The sequence below is a fragment of the Wyeomyia smithii genome, chromosome 2 (genome assembly GCF_029784165.1).
Source record: "Wyeomyia smithii strain HCP4-BCI-WySm-NY-G18 chromosome 2, ASM2978416v1, whole genome shotgun sequence".
Taxonomy (NCBI): domain Eukaryota; kingdom Metazoa; phylum Arthropoda; class Insecta; order Diptera; family Culicidae; genus Wyeomyia; species Wyeomyia smithii.
The window spans coordinates 96,180,514-96,195,309 of record NC_073695.1 but is presented as its reverse complement, the minus strand read 5'-3'; the positions used below and the strand labels follow the sequence as shown (position 1 = coordinate 96,195,309).

The window sequence follows — 14,796 nt, the reverse complement described above, 5'->3', positions numbered from 1 at the left end:
CACCCGTAATGCTGGTGGCTTTAGTAGTAAATGGCTACTGCAAAACACTTAAATGGCTGGAATTCTGGACGGACTAACCAGGAAACTATAATCGGCAACTGGCACCTTTTGGTGCCTCTAAATTTTGTTACAGAAGCGGCAAATTGAATTTTCTGTTTTACCAAATGATGCTGCTAGCGGAAAAAACCTTGCAAAAATGCATGTTTGTGTTGGTGTTAATATTATGACAGCGGCCGGCGCAGCTTTCAAGAAACATTTGTCTCTTCCATTCCATAACTTATGTAGCCCATCCCTCTTTTAATTTATCTGACGAAGCCTTGGTATAAAACGTACCGTTCGAACATTTCACCCCATCAGTTTCATTACTAAACCGTACCGGCTACATACGGACGCTATCTTGAAAGAATTCTGGACGGACTGACCAAAAACATGGATATATTCGGCACCTGGCCCCTTTTGGTGCCTCGAAATTTTGTTACAGAAGCGGCTAATTGAATTTTCTGTTTTATTACAAAATGCTGCTGCTAGCGGAAAAAACCTTGCAAATATGCATCTTTTTGTTGGTGTTAATTTTACGACAGCGGCCGGCGCCCCATCATTCTGATTCCAAAACCGCACCAGTGACATGCGGACGCTAGGTGATAGCAGCTGAAAGGAGGAAATACAAAATAGTACCGGTCATCTCGTGCCGGTTTCACCCGTAATGCTGGTGGCTTTAGTAGTAAATGGCTACTGCAAAACACTTAAATGGCTGGAATTCTGGACGGACTAACCAGGAAACTATAATCGGCAACTGGCACCTTTTGGTGCCTCGAAATTTTGGTACAGAAGCGGCTAATTGAATTTTCTGTTTTACCAAATGATGCTGCTAGCGGAAAAAACCTTGCAAAAATGCATGTTTGTGTTGGTGTTAATATTATGACAGCGGCCGGCGCAGCTTTCAAGAAACATTTGTCTCTTCCATTCCATAACTTATGTAGCCCATCCCTCTTTTAATTTATCTGACGAAGCCTTGGTATAAAACGTACCGTTCGAACATTTCACCCCATCAGTTTCATTACTAAACCGTACCGGCTACATACGGACGCTATCTTGAAAGAATTCTGGACGGACTGACCAAAAACATGGATTTATTCGGCACCTGGCCCCTTTTGGTGCCTCGAAATTTTGTTACAGAAGCGGCTAATTGAATTTTCTGTTTTATTACAAAATGCTGCTGCTAGCGGAAAAAACCTTGCAAATATGCATCTTTTTGTTGGTGTTAATTTTACGACAGCGGCCGGCGCCCCATCATTCTGATTCCAAAACCGCACCAGTGACATGCGGACGCTAGGTGATAGCAGCTGAAAGGAGGAAATACAAAATAGTACCGGTCATCTCGTGCCGGTTTCACCCGTAATGCTGGTGGCTTTAGTAGTAAATGGCTACTGCAAAACACTTAAATGGCTGGAATTCTGGACGGACTAACCAGGAAACTATAATCGGCAACTGGCACCTTTTGGTGCCTCTAAATTTTGTTACAGAAGCGGCTAATTGAATTTTCTGTTTTACCAAATGATGCTGCTAGCGGAAAAAACCTTGCAAAAATGCATGTTTGTGTTGGTGTTAATATTATGACAGCGGCCGGCGCAGCTTTCAAGAAACATTTGTCTCTTCCATTCCATAATTTATGTAGCCCATCCCGCTTTTAATTTATCTGACGAAGCCTTGGTATAAAACGTACCGTTCGAACATTTCACCCCATCAGTTTCATTACTAAACCGTACCGGCTACATACGGACGCTATCTTGAAAGAATTCTGGACGGACTGACCAAAAACATGGATATATTTGGCACCTGGCCCCTTTTGGTGCCTCGAAATTTTGTTACAGAAGCGGCTAATTGAATTTTCTGTTTTATTACAAAATGCTGCTGCTAGCGGAAAAAACCTTGCAAATATGCATCTTTTTGTTGGTGTTAATTTTACGACAGCGGCCGGCGCCCCATCATTCTGATTCCAAAACCGCACCAGTGACATGCGGACGCTAGGTGATAGCAGCTGAAAGGAGGAATTACAAAATAGTACCGGTCATCTCGTGCCGGTTTCACCCGTAATGCTGGTGGCTTTAGTAGTAAATGGCTACTGCAAAACACTTAAATGGCTGGAATTCTGGACGGACTAACCAGGAAACTATAATCGGCCACTGGCACCTTTTGGTGCCTCTAAATTTTGTTACAGAAGCGGCAAATTGAATTTTCTGTTTTACCAAATGATGCTGCTAGCGGAAAAAACCTTGCAAAAATGCATGTTTGTGTTGGTGTTAATATTATGACAGCGGCCGGCGCAGCTTTCAAGAAACATTTGTCTCTTCCATTCCATAATTTATGTAGCCCATCCCTCTTTTAATTTATCTGACGAAGCCTTGGTATAAAACGTACCGTTCGAACATTTCACCCCATCAGTTTCATTACTAAACCGTACCGGCTACATACGGACGCTATCTTGAAAGAATTCTGGACGGACTGACCAAAAACATGTGCCTCGAAATTTTGTTACAGAAGCGGCTAATTGAATTTTCTGTTTTATTACAAAATGCTGCTGCTAGCGGAAAAAACCTTGCAAATATGCATCTTTTTGTTGGTGTTAATTTTACGACAGCGGCCGGCGCCCCATCATTCTGATTCCAAAACCGCACCAGTGACATGCGGACGCTAGGTGATAGCAGCTGAAAGGAGGAAATACAAAATAGTACCGGTCATCTCGTGCCGGTTTCACCCGTAATGCTGGTGGCTTTAGTAGTAAATGGCTACTGCAAAACACTTAAATGGCTGGAATTCTGGACGGACTAACCAGGAAACTATAATCGGCAACTGGCACCTTTTGGTGCCTCGAAATTTTGGTACAGAAGCGGCTAATTGAATTTTCTGTTTTACCAAATGATGCTGCTAGCGGAAAAAACCTTGCAAAAATGCATGTTTGTGTTGGTGTTAATATTATGACAGCGGCCGGCGCAGCTTTCAAGAAACATTTGTCTCTTCCATTCCATAACTTATGTAGCCCATCCCTCTTTTAATTTATCTGACGAAGCCTTGGTATAAAACGTACCGTTCGAACATTTCACCCCATCAGTTTCATTACTAAACCGTACCGGCTACATACGGACGCTATCTTGAAAGAATTCTGGACGGACTGACCAAAAACATGGATATATTCGGCACCTGGCCCCTTTTGGTGCCTCGAAATTTTGTTACAGAAGCGGCTAATTGAATTTTCTGTTTTATTACAAAATGCTGCTGCTAGCGGAAAAAACCTTGCAAATATGCATCTTTTTGTTGGTGTTAATTTTACGACAGCGGCCGGCGCCCCATCATTCTGATTCCAAAACCGCACCAGTGACATGCGGACGCTAGGTGATAGCAGCTGAAAGGAGGAAATACAAAATAGTACCGGTCATCTCGTGCCGGTTTCACCCGTAATGCTGGTGGCTTTAGTAGTAAATGGCTACTGCAAAACACTTAAATGGCAGGAATTCTGGACGGACTAACCAGGAAACTATAATCGGCAACTGGCACCTTTTGGTGCCTCTAAATTTTGTTACAGAAGCGGCAAATTGAATTTTCTGTTTTACCAAATGATGCTGCTAGCGGAAAAAACCTTGCAAAAATGCATGTTTGTGTTGGTGTTAATATTATGACAGCGGCCGGCGCAGCTTTCAAGAAACATTTGTCTCTTCCATTCCATAATTTATGTAGCCCATCCCTCTTTTAATTTATCTGACGAAGCCTTGGTATAAAACGTACCGTTCGAACATTTCACCCCATCAGTTTCATTACTAAACCGTACCGGCTACATACGGACGCTATCTTGAAAGAATTCTGGACGGACTGACCAAAAACATGTGCCTCGAAATTTTGTTACAGAAGCGGCTAATTGAATTTTCTGTTTTATTACAAAATGCTGCTGCTAGCGGAAAAAACCTTGCAAATATGCATCTTTTTGTTGGTGTTAATTTTACGACAGCGGCCGGCGCCCCATCATTCTGATTCCAAAACCGCACCAGTGACATGCGGACGCTAGGTGATAGCAGCTGAAAGGAGGAAATACAAAATAGTACCGGTCATCTCGTGCCGGTTTCACCCGTAATGCTGGTGGCTTTAGTAGTAAATGGCTACTGCAAAACACTTAAATGGCTGGAATTCTGGACGGACTAACCAGGAAACTATAATCGGCAACTGGCACCTTTTGGTGCCTCTAAATTTTGTTACAGAAGCGGCAAATTGAATTTTCTGTTTTACCAAATGATGCTGCTAGCGGAAAAAACCTTGCAAAAATGCATGTTTGTGTTGGTGTTAATATTATGACAGCGGCCGGCGCAGCTTTCAAGAAACATTTGTCTCTTCCATTCCATAACTTATGTAGCCCATCCCTCTTTTAATTTATCTGACGAAGCCTTGGTATAAAACGTACCGTTCGAACATTTCACCCCATCAGTTTCATTACTAAACCGTACCGGCTACATACGGACGCTATCTTGAAAGAATTCTGGACGGACTGACCAAAAACATGGATATATTCGGCACCTGGCCCCTTTTGGTGCCTCGAAATTTTGTTACAGAAGCGGCTAATTGAATTTTCTGTTTTATTACAAAATGCTGCTGCTAGCGGAAAAAACCTTGCAAATATGCATCTTTTTGTTGGTGTTAATTTTACGACAGCGGCCGGCGCCCCATCATTCTGATTCCAAAACCGCACCAGTGACATGCGGACGCTAGGTGATAGCAGCTGAAAGGAGGAAATACAAAATAGTACCGGTCATCTCGTGCCGGTTTCACCCGTAATGCTGGTGGCTTTAGTAGTAAATGGCTACTGCAAAACACTTAAATGGCTGGAATTCTGGACGGACTAACCAGGAAACTATAATCGGCAACTGGCACCTTTTGGTGCCTCGAAATTTTGGTACAGAAGCGGCTAATTGAATTTTCTGTTTTATTTATTAATTATTGTTCAAAGCGCTCTAATGTCAGCAAATAAGAAAGCACTGTTAGATGAAAAATATAGAGTCCTACGTCATGCGGTATGTATGAAATGACAGCGATTAAATAAGAGAGATCCATTTTTCTAGTATTCAGCATTCAGAAATGCACTGTTAGATAAAATTGCAACAAATACTGGAGTTGCAATTCCCTCTACTATTTGTTTTGATGGAATATAAGAAAATACGGTAGTCAACGTCATGCGGTCGTGTCTTGAATACCACCCTCCTACTTTTTTTGGTTTCTAGTATAGTAAACTTTTCATAATTTTTGACAATTTGCCATTATGCAGATCATTCATACAAACAATTGTTCCGAAGACACTATTAAGCTAGGATGAATGTGAAACGCGCTATGGAATTAAGTTCCACTTTTGCCAATGGTTTAAAAAAAACTGGCAAAGTTCATGACAAGAATCCTTTCTTCAATTAAATTATTTAAATCAAGTTTTTAGTAAAGGGCGACAGAACAGTTTATCCAAAACAAAAGATAGTTTGGAACTAGCCCTTTTCATTGTTTTAAAGCAAAGTTTTTATCTCTACGTAATTAATTCTTTCAAAGTGGGTTTAGCGAGAGAATAAATAATGAAATCTACTAAAATTACTAGTGTTGGTGTTCCAAACAACAAAACTATCGGAATATGCAGTCTTTGGAGGATTTTGTGCGAGATAAGTGATATTATTTTTTTAAATTTTTTTTCTGTTTCAGTTGTTCGTGTTGATATACTATATACTCAATCAATTGATTTTTTGACATGTAGGCGGCGCTGCATTTTTTTTTGCTTTCATCATCGACGTGTAGAGGTAGATTCATACAGATCTGTTTTGTATGTATTTTTGGTTGAGAGTAGAGGAAAAATTAACTTTTTTTTTTCTACAATGTTTGTAAACATACAGAGGGTTTCTTGTTCGTACGAATGTGTTACTTAACAAAAGTTTTTAGAGGCTCGGGTTTATGTTTCGGAGAACATTGTACTTTTTTCGCGTTGGTCTTATTTGACATTATTCGACTATCAGTTTAGATGTAATGGAAATATATAATATGGTAAAACCCTTGGCTGTCTGAAAATTAATTTGCTACTAATGACAATTATGTCAAATCGGTGGATAATAATAAGCGTATAACTAAACTATCTATGTATACGATCACCCCTAACCTCAAAACATAAAATAGTAAAATTGCTATATAAATAATCTAAAAATTCAACTGATAAAATACAATTTAAACTAAAAAGTCGGTAAATCACAACAGCCTCAGCTCTCATTAGCTCTAAAAATTCATACCTATAGCAAAATCAATTATCGACCCGCAACATCTAACAGATGTATCCCAGGGTCTCCCTTTCCTTCTAAAATTTCCCATCTCATGTAACATTTATGAGAGCACGTAGGGTTCTCTGCGGTTCTCTTAAGTTAATGTTGGACTAACATTCCTTTTCCGTTCCCCAACAGTTGCAAGGACGTGGCCAGGGCGGTATCAGTTCTCTAGAGACATCTGACCTTCGTTAAGCAACATTTGATTAGATCCCAAATTTCATGTTACTGCTTAGGAACTAAGGTAATTTGTTCTCGTAAACAGAGTATTGTTGCTAGCACCAACTACGAAGTTGTGCAGCTGTTTATGCTATGCTATTCTAAGGACTTATTTGCGAAATATTTCGTAAGCAGGCGACAGTAAAGCGCGGATCAACCTTGTATTCAAAATACAGGCGCATTTGAGCAGGCGCAACTGAAGAAAAAATGAAAACAAAGCGAAATAAAGGTGGACGGATCTCGTTGTCAGAACGCTTTAAGGCTCATTTCGAAAGGGTTGGAAGAAGAGCGCAGATTTTAGTCAATAATGCACAAATTTAATGTAGTATTGTTAGGAAAATATAAGACAGGTTTATTCTACGTCGATTTTTGGTACAGTTGAATCGCTTTATAGCGACATCGCAAGGGACCGTCGTTATAGAAAAATGTCGCAATAAAACGAATAATTTTTATGATCATTGAGAATGGCGCTATAGAGATTTGTCGCTATATAAATTGTCGTAGTTTGACTGTATTATTTTTAATGCTGGTCACTTCTTTGAAATAATGGTTTGGAAATGTACTTGCAAATTTTCAGACTGATATTCCCCAATGTTTATCTTTTGTCAGTTACACCCTCTTCAGGGCCGGCGTCACACTATTTTCCCGAGTGGGTAGTAAGGAATGTGGAAGGTTAATGGGTGGCCTTCCGGTAGTTAACCGGGACAATCACCATGGCGTGTAGGCATATTTTAAGTTCTTTCCTCGTTTTATTTATCAATTTTCGCGACAGAATTGTTGGAGTAGATCTCATTCTGAAGTTTTGTCAAGAAGCTCTCGATGTGGTCAGCTAGGGGACGCTCCATCTCGTCCAACGATTGCTTTGAGTAGTGAGTCGACGGCAGATCCAGCCAGTACACCGAGTTTTTGCCCCAATGATATTTCTTGACGAATCACGCAACTTTCGGCAGGCACTTCTTACCATAAATTTCCAGTCCGGAGCGAAAGAAGAGCAGCTTTAACATCCCCTTCTCGCTAATTGTCAGCCACAGCAGCACCTTCTTAAGGAACTTGGTTTGTTAAATGAAATTTCCCTCGGAGCTCACTTCTTCGTAAAGGAAATAAAATACGAAGCGCCCTGCCAGTCGTTGCCATCCATGTTCGCCAGGCAATTTTCACAGTTTAGCCGGTGGCACCAATCGTCCGACCAAGCACACGCAGTGATGTAGCCACTTTTCCCTCAGTCTTCCTCTTCAGCATCCTTTGGAGCTTCTTATCGCTCAGGGTCGTCTGCCGTTTGGAACTGGATTTTCTTTCGATGCTTGTCCAATAGTGCCAAGATCATATAGATGTCGAAACGGAGGTATCCGGCTTCCACGAAGTGTCGCACGTCCACGAAGTGTCGGACTTCTGGTAAGGCTTTACTTACAGTAATGAAAGTTTCAGTTTTCTGACCAAGACACAGGAATAGCAAATCGCCTCAAATGCATGAAATCTGTAGATATCCTTTGAAAAATGGTCGCTCGCACATGTGCACGGCAATTTTAAGTTTCGAACATAGAAAACATTATGTTTTTTGGTTTTGTCTGATAATTCCGTGTGGGTAAGTACCCACAGGGATATTTTCCGAGTGGGTACTACTACCCACACTACCCACATGAAACGCCGGCCCTGACCCTCTTCGCAAATCACTCCGGATTTATAATACGCTTTGAATAACTGTTGGCTAAAAATTGAGTTTATTCTCCTGTTCGACTCAAAATTATTAAGACGACCTTTGATATTGGACCAGAAGTCCGATTAGAACCGAATTTTTAAAGTTCGATTTTATTTCGGAACCGAGCATTTTGAACCGGGTAATGCTTCTTAAGTCCAGAAGAACTCGTTTTCAATTTCGACTGTGAAACTAATCACGATGAAAGTATCGCATTGTTATACGGTTGGAGTGCAACCGACCCAAACCAAATTTTGAGTTAGTACATGTATTTTCTGCTACCTGCAACCAGGGCTCTACATTTTTGAAATAAAACAATGAAACTGAATATTTCGCGCTGTCACTTTGATTCGAACAGTTTCATTTTCACATGTTTCCTTTCGGCTACTGTCATCGAATCACTTCTTTCTCTTTTTCCCGTCTGTTGTTCATCGGATCATTTCAAATGAAACTGATTAGGGGCCATCTACATACCCACGTGGCCAGTTTTGGGAGGGGGGAGTGTCTAATGGGGTCAAAATCGTTAAAAATCTGTCCACGTGGTATGTGGATGGCCCCTTACTATTTTAAATGACGGAGAGAGTGACGGAGAGAGACTCCTTTCCTTCAGCGTCTCAATTGAAACTAGCACCGCATCGCGTCGTTTTATGCTAGTTTTCCAATATCGCAAGCCACAGTTAAAACGGCAATGGCATCCAATAAATACGTCACACAAGTTCCGATCAATATTCCGGAAATTTTTTTCGCTGTGGATCACTGGCGCTGCATAACCACTGAGCAGTTCCACAAAAAATGTTCCAGTTTTGATTTTTTTTTTCTAAATTATCATTTGAGATTTGGCTAAAACTCTGCATAGATGTTTCTATAGGCAAGAGAGGCCATTTTGTGTTATTTGTTCCATTTTTTGGAATACGACTCATTTTTGAGAAGCTATTAAAAAGTGCTATTTTGGGAAGGTATTGATGATTACAATTTTTTTTAGGGCAAAAACTGTTTGTTTGATCGTTATGATGTCTTCGGCAAAGTTGTATATAAAAATATTGTCTTTTTGAAAAAAATATACACTCTAAAAAAAATTTATGTCTATTGTGAAAAATAGTTGAAATAAAAATTGAAAATTATCTAAAAAAGTTCATTTTTTTAAATTTAATTTTTTCATATAAAAACTACAAAAGATTACATAAACAATGCAACCGGACCAATCATAGAAAAATTAAAAAAAGATTATGAATTTTTGAAAAAAATTGATTTTTTTTTTCACAGAGTATATTTTTTACGGAAGAGTAAAATTATTATTTACAACTTGGTCAAAGACACTATGCCAATCAAACAAACCGTTTTGACTGTAGAAATATTTTTTATTTACCATAAAGCACTCTATTGAAAGATAAAAATATCTCTATAGCCGAAACGATTTGTTTGATTGACATAGAGTCTCCGGCAAAATTCTAGATAACAATTTCGTCCTCCAAAAAATGCCCTTCGAAAAAATAAACTGAAAAAAAAATTTTTTTTTCTTGATTTCTCCATGATCTGACCGGTTGCATTTTTTAAGTAATCTTTTATAGTTTTTATAGAAAAAAAAATTAAATTTTTAAAAAATGAGCTTTTCTTGATAATTAAATTTTTAATATTCATTTTAACTTTGTTTTACAAAAGACATAAATATTTTTTAGAGTATATATTTTTCGGAAGGACAAAATTCTTATCGTTTTGGCCCTAAAAATATTTGTAATCATCAATACATTCCCAAAACAGCATTTTTCAATAGCTTCTCTAAAATGAGTCGTGTTCCAAAAAAAATGAACATATAGCACAAAATGGCATCTCTTGCCTATAGAAACATCTATGCAAAGTTTAAGCCAAAAAAAAAAATGGTTGATTGAATTGGTTGCCTGTTTTTTATGGAATTGCCGTTATACAGATAAAACACAAATTTCTACATAACTCGAGAACGAATCAAACAAATAGAATCAAGTTGGCATGTGGAGGGCTCTCATACAAATGAAACACCAGTTTTTAACACAACTCGAGAACTTATTAAGCAATTGGAACCAAATTTGGCACGATCCAATTTTTGGAAGCATCAAATATTTTTATGGAGGTTTGTCATCTCTTCCTCTACTAAAAGAGATGGCACTCATATAAATGAAACACAAGTTTCTGTAAAACTCAGGAACTAACCAAGCAAATTTGGCACGATCCAATTTTTGGAAGCATCAAATATTTTTATGGAGGTTTGTCATCTCTTCCTCTACTAAATGAAACACAAGTTTCTGTAAAACTCAGGAACTAATCAAGCAAATGGAACAAAATTTGACAAGAACAGGTTTTTCGAGGCAAGACATGTTTCTATGGCGGTTTAATATCCCTCCTTTCTCTGATAGGGAGGACACCCATAGAATTAATCAATTAAATGGAAGCGAATTTGAAAAGTAAGGATTTTACAGTACTAGAAATATTTTTATGATGGTTTGACACTCCTAGTCGAATAGTTCTCTCTTATTCGTCATAATATTTCTTGGCTCCAACATTCACTTCATGTAACAGCATGGAGAACATTTGTATCGAAAATCCGTGAAAAAACTGTCTGTAACAAACAATATTTATTCATTCGACTCTCTCTGCAAAAGGCAAAGCGAAGTCTAGCTACTATATTCGACGATCAAATTCGACCGTCTGTTGTTTATAAAATATTAACTTCGCGACAGGTCAAGATGTAAAAACATTATTGAATATTCAACAACGAGTAGTAGAAATTTATGCTTGCACGCAATCGGTTCGTTTTTTTTTTTGGCACACTGCGAAGGTTAAGTGGTATGTTTTGTGGGACCATATCGGTGTTATTTGTTATGCATTCTCAAACCCGTATAAAGCTACCACTGGGGAAGGGAAACGATTTGAATACATAACCTCAAGTTGACACTCCCGTTGACACCTATTTGAATTCTACAACGGAAAGATCAGCACCACACGCCAGAATATACGTTCTCCAGAATACTTAAAAAAAATTTGTTAAAATTTACATTTAATTCTATTCAAAAATAGCTAATTATTTCTGGATGTTTAGCAGAAAATGTTTGAAACCGTCTCATGTTCTTTCCTGTCCTGGTCTTTTATAGTCTTTTGGAAGCGACTCGTGGGTTAGAAACGATTTCTGCTAGCCTCTAAAGTCGATCAAGTTTTAAAAAATTTTACATGTTTTAAATGCATCATTTTATTTGTGTCATATTAAACAAAAAGAAAACTAAAAACGTACATCGATTTTCCGATAGCAAAATAGGTGACCCTGTCCAATTAAAACAAACTCTGAAATTGCCCAACATAACGGTCGATGTTGCATCCCTCTATCCACTGAGCTTCTGCTGATGATGGTGGTGATGGAGACTACCCACCCATGCATGTTCCCTTTTTTTTTTGCTGTCCTTTTTGCGCACTTTGCGGCTCGCAAAAAATGCTATCTGTCGTTCAATGTAAATATTGATTCAAACCGCCCACTATCCTCTATCCACAGTACAAAACTACATGCATTCATCATGACGAATGGAGTTCCAGAATAGAAAAAAGCGATGTTATTTGGGTAACCGGTTATGCATCAGGGAAAGGAATGGGTAATGTAGCAGAATAAAAGTGTGTTGCCATAGGTATTTAAAATTCCATAATTAAAAACTAGGGTCACCAAACTGGCCGTGATTATCGCTATGGCTTTCGCACTGATAAAAGTAAGCGAAAAAAGCCTTTAATTACTGAATTTCCTCGGACGTGATTTTGGAAAGATTTATCGTGCTTCCGTCCACTTAACCTACTCAAGCTAGTCGCACGATGTTCTGCCCGTTCGTTTTGTCAATATTTTATGTCATCCCATTCATGGTTCATTGGCAAAAAGCCTGTTTGCTTTTGTGAAGTCCTTTGACGGGTGGCTTGGTTTAATGCGAGGACGAAAAAAAACGGTGTTGGGAATTATATTACCCATCTAATTGCGACTTGAGTAAACTGTCATCAAATAATTAAGCTATCTTCTCTTTCTTCTATGTTTTCAGGTAAGACTGCTTGATGGTTGAATAATTAAACTCTGGTGGCTACGTGGACAGATAAGAGTGGATGTATAAGACTATAATAAAGACCTGTGTCAAATTGAATCCTTTTTTTTAGGTTTGTATTTTGATACCATCAAGCTGCTTTGCATTGAACAGCTTAGAATAGAGGAGCCTTCGTTGAAACCCTTAAGTTAGTAGTTGATTATATGACTGTAAAAATAAGAAAAAAGTCACTAAAAAAGGCTCCGCGCTCAACCTTTATAATAGCAGACTTAATCTTCTATGTAATACTGTTTACATATTAACAAAAAGAAAACAGCATCCTTGCAAATTGAGTTCTCGTGAAGAGTCACATCCGACGGAGCAAACCGTCTCGATCGAATCCTAGAATTCCCGGTCGTCATAGCAAGTAAGAAGTGAGATAAAAGTTAGAGGTTTTACTTTCATCCTTCATCTTCTCAACATCACCATCCTTCGGTAACAGAGACCAAATTGAAAAATGTCGTTTCCCCTTCCGTACCGCATATCTTTTCTGGAAAGCACAACAGTAAAAGGTTGCTTACAGATCCTACGCAGTAACACCTTATGCTAGGGCTGTTATTCGTCGTTTGACAAGATGTTTTCCCCTGAATATCGTTGCGAGGAAAGTTTTGCATATAAATCAACATATTACCAGCCGGCAACCTGCAACATAAACTATTCTGGTCTACAGACAACTAGGATGCTAGCAATATTCATCAAAAGGATGTACTATACGTAAATCTTTTAAAAACCGGAATAATTAATTGAATTTGAACTAGCCCATGTGAAACCCCAATCAGGAATACATCATACTTTGCAATAACAAAGCAAAGAAGAGCCCAACCATGTTGTTGAACCGGAAGACCGTATGGTCTATGCGATTGATCTTCTTTTCGATCCGATTCCCCTTCTGGGTAGGGGTCTATTCTGATTTAAGATGAAGTAAATTTGAGGAATATAATTGATGATTGAATGATAAATATGGAAGAAACTCATCAAACCAGTCTCTTTAAAGGCTAGATAATACAAAGCTCTAATCAGAAGGAATATTTTCATTGTAAATATTTGCTTGTTAAGCCTCATTCCACAAATGGAAAACACGAACAGAAGAGCCCAGAACCAACAGTTTACAACCAATCGAACACAACGACTAAGCTTCAGTAGGCAATGGTGAACGCCATTCATATCCAGCCCTCAACCGGGGAACTTCTACGGCACACGGCTAGCTGCTTCTGTTCACGAGCTTGATAAATATTTCATCCGCCTCTATGTCATATACAGTGCTGTATAATACCCCCTTCTTCACAACAACAACAACTTGCCAAGATCTTTCCCTGGGTGAACAAGAAGAAACAACCATGCTAATATAGATTCTATTCTTCCATTGTGTAAGCCTCCTGCCGTGCTCCAGCGCCGCCAATTGCGCCCTTCTTCAAACTGGAGCGGAAATAGGACACTCGTAAGCAACATTTATGAGGCGAATAGGGTAGATTGGGTTTTGGGGCTCAATCCACCACAGTCTATCCGACATTAAGAGCAGCAGTAGCAGGAGGCAGCTCCGTTATTGGAGCGTAAAACGATGGTTCCTTCCGCTTTGCTTTTAGCCTTTACCCCGCATCCGAGTCATTGTGACATTTATGAATATTGCACGCTCCCGCATCCAGTGGGATGATGGAAATGCGAAAACCCGAGGTATTGTTACGTGATAAATTGATTTTACTGGGCTCGATTGCTGGGGAAACTTTTCGCTCCTAGCAGTGGATTCACCGCCCTCCGAGGAGTTCGAGCGAGACACAGCGAGCTGAAAAACGACCATAAATTAGATTCGCGTTAGGTGATATAACTGGAAATGAAGTGATTAAAGTGGAACAAGCCTTTGGTGTGGTGTTGACCGAAAGAATGATGACAAGCATTGAGTTATTACTAACTGACGTTCTATCAACAAAAGCGAAAATTACGGCAACGTGAAAGCTTACTTTGAACAAATTTATTCCGACGCCACCGGGGCAGCGTCGGTCGGTTGTCAAATGGCTTGATTGGGCATGATTAATGATAAATATTCATGACCTTTCGGGTAATTAGATTATATTGTTCGCCACTTGTCCCCTTCATTAAATCAAGCTGTGCCACATTCGGTGAAATTACATGGCGGTTTTTTTCTGTGTTGTACAGCCTGCAATCGCATTTGCACAGTAAACAATCGATTGCAGGGGAAATGTTGTACGGCTAATTAGATGCATGATAAATTAATTACCAAGGACACTTGAATGGAGGATGCCATTTATGGTACTACAGTATTTTAATTATTTGTGCTGAGTCAATCGAAGGACTTTCTCCTTATTTTTTTCTGATAGATAATCGTACATTCTATTAAGTTATTAAAAGAAATCGTGCATCGAAGATTCAGGTAAATTCATCCATTCAACCGATCATCTTTAATCTTTCTGAGAATGAAAAAAAAACATAATAATATACTTTTTTCAAGCTCAAGTATTCAATT

The 14,796-nt window shown here is 38.9% G+C and overlaps 1 protein-coding gene across 4 annotated transcripts in view; it reads left to right on the top strand.

Moving 5' to 3' along the window:
* Window positions 1-14,796, top strand: part of LOC129722666 (uncharacterized) — a 395,463-nt gene that overhangs the window by 299,232 nt on the left and 81,435 nt on the right. The window lies entirely within an intron of this gene.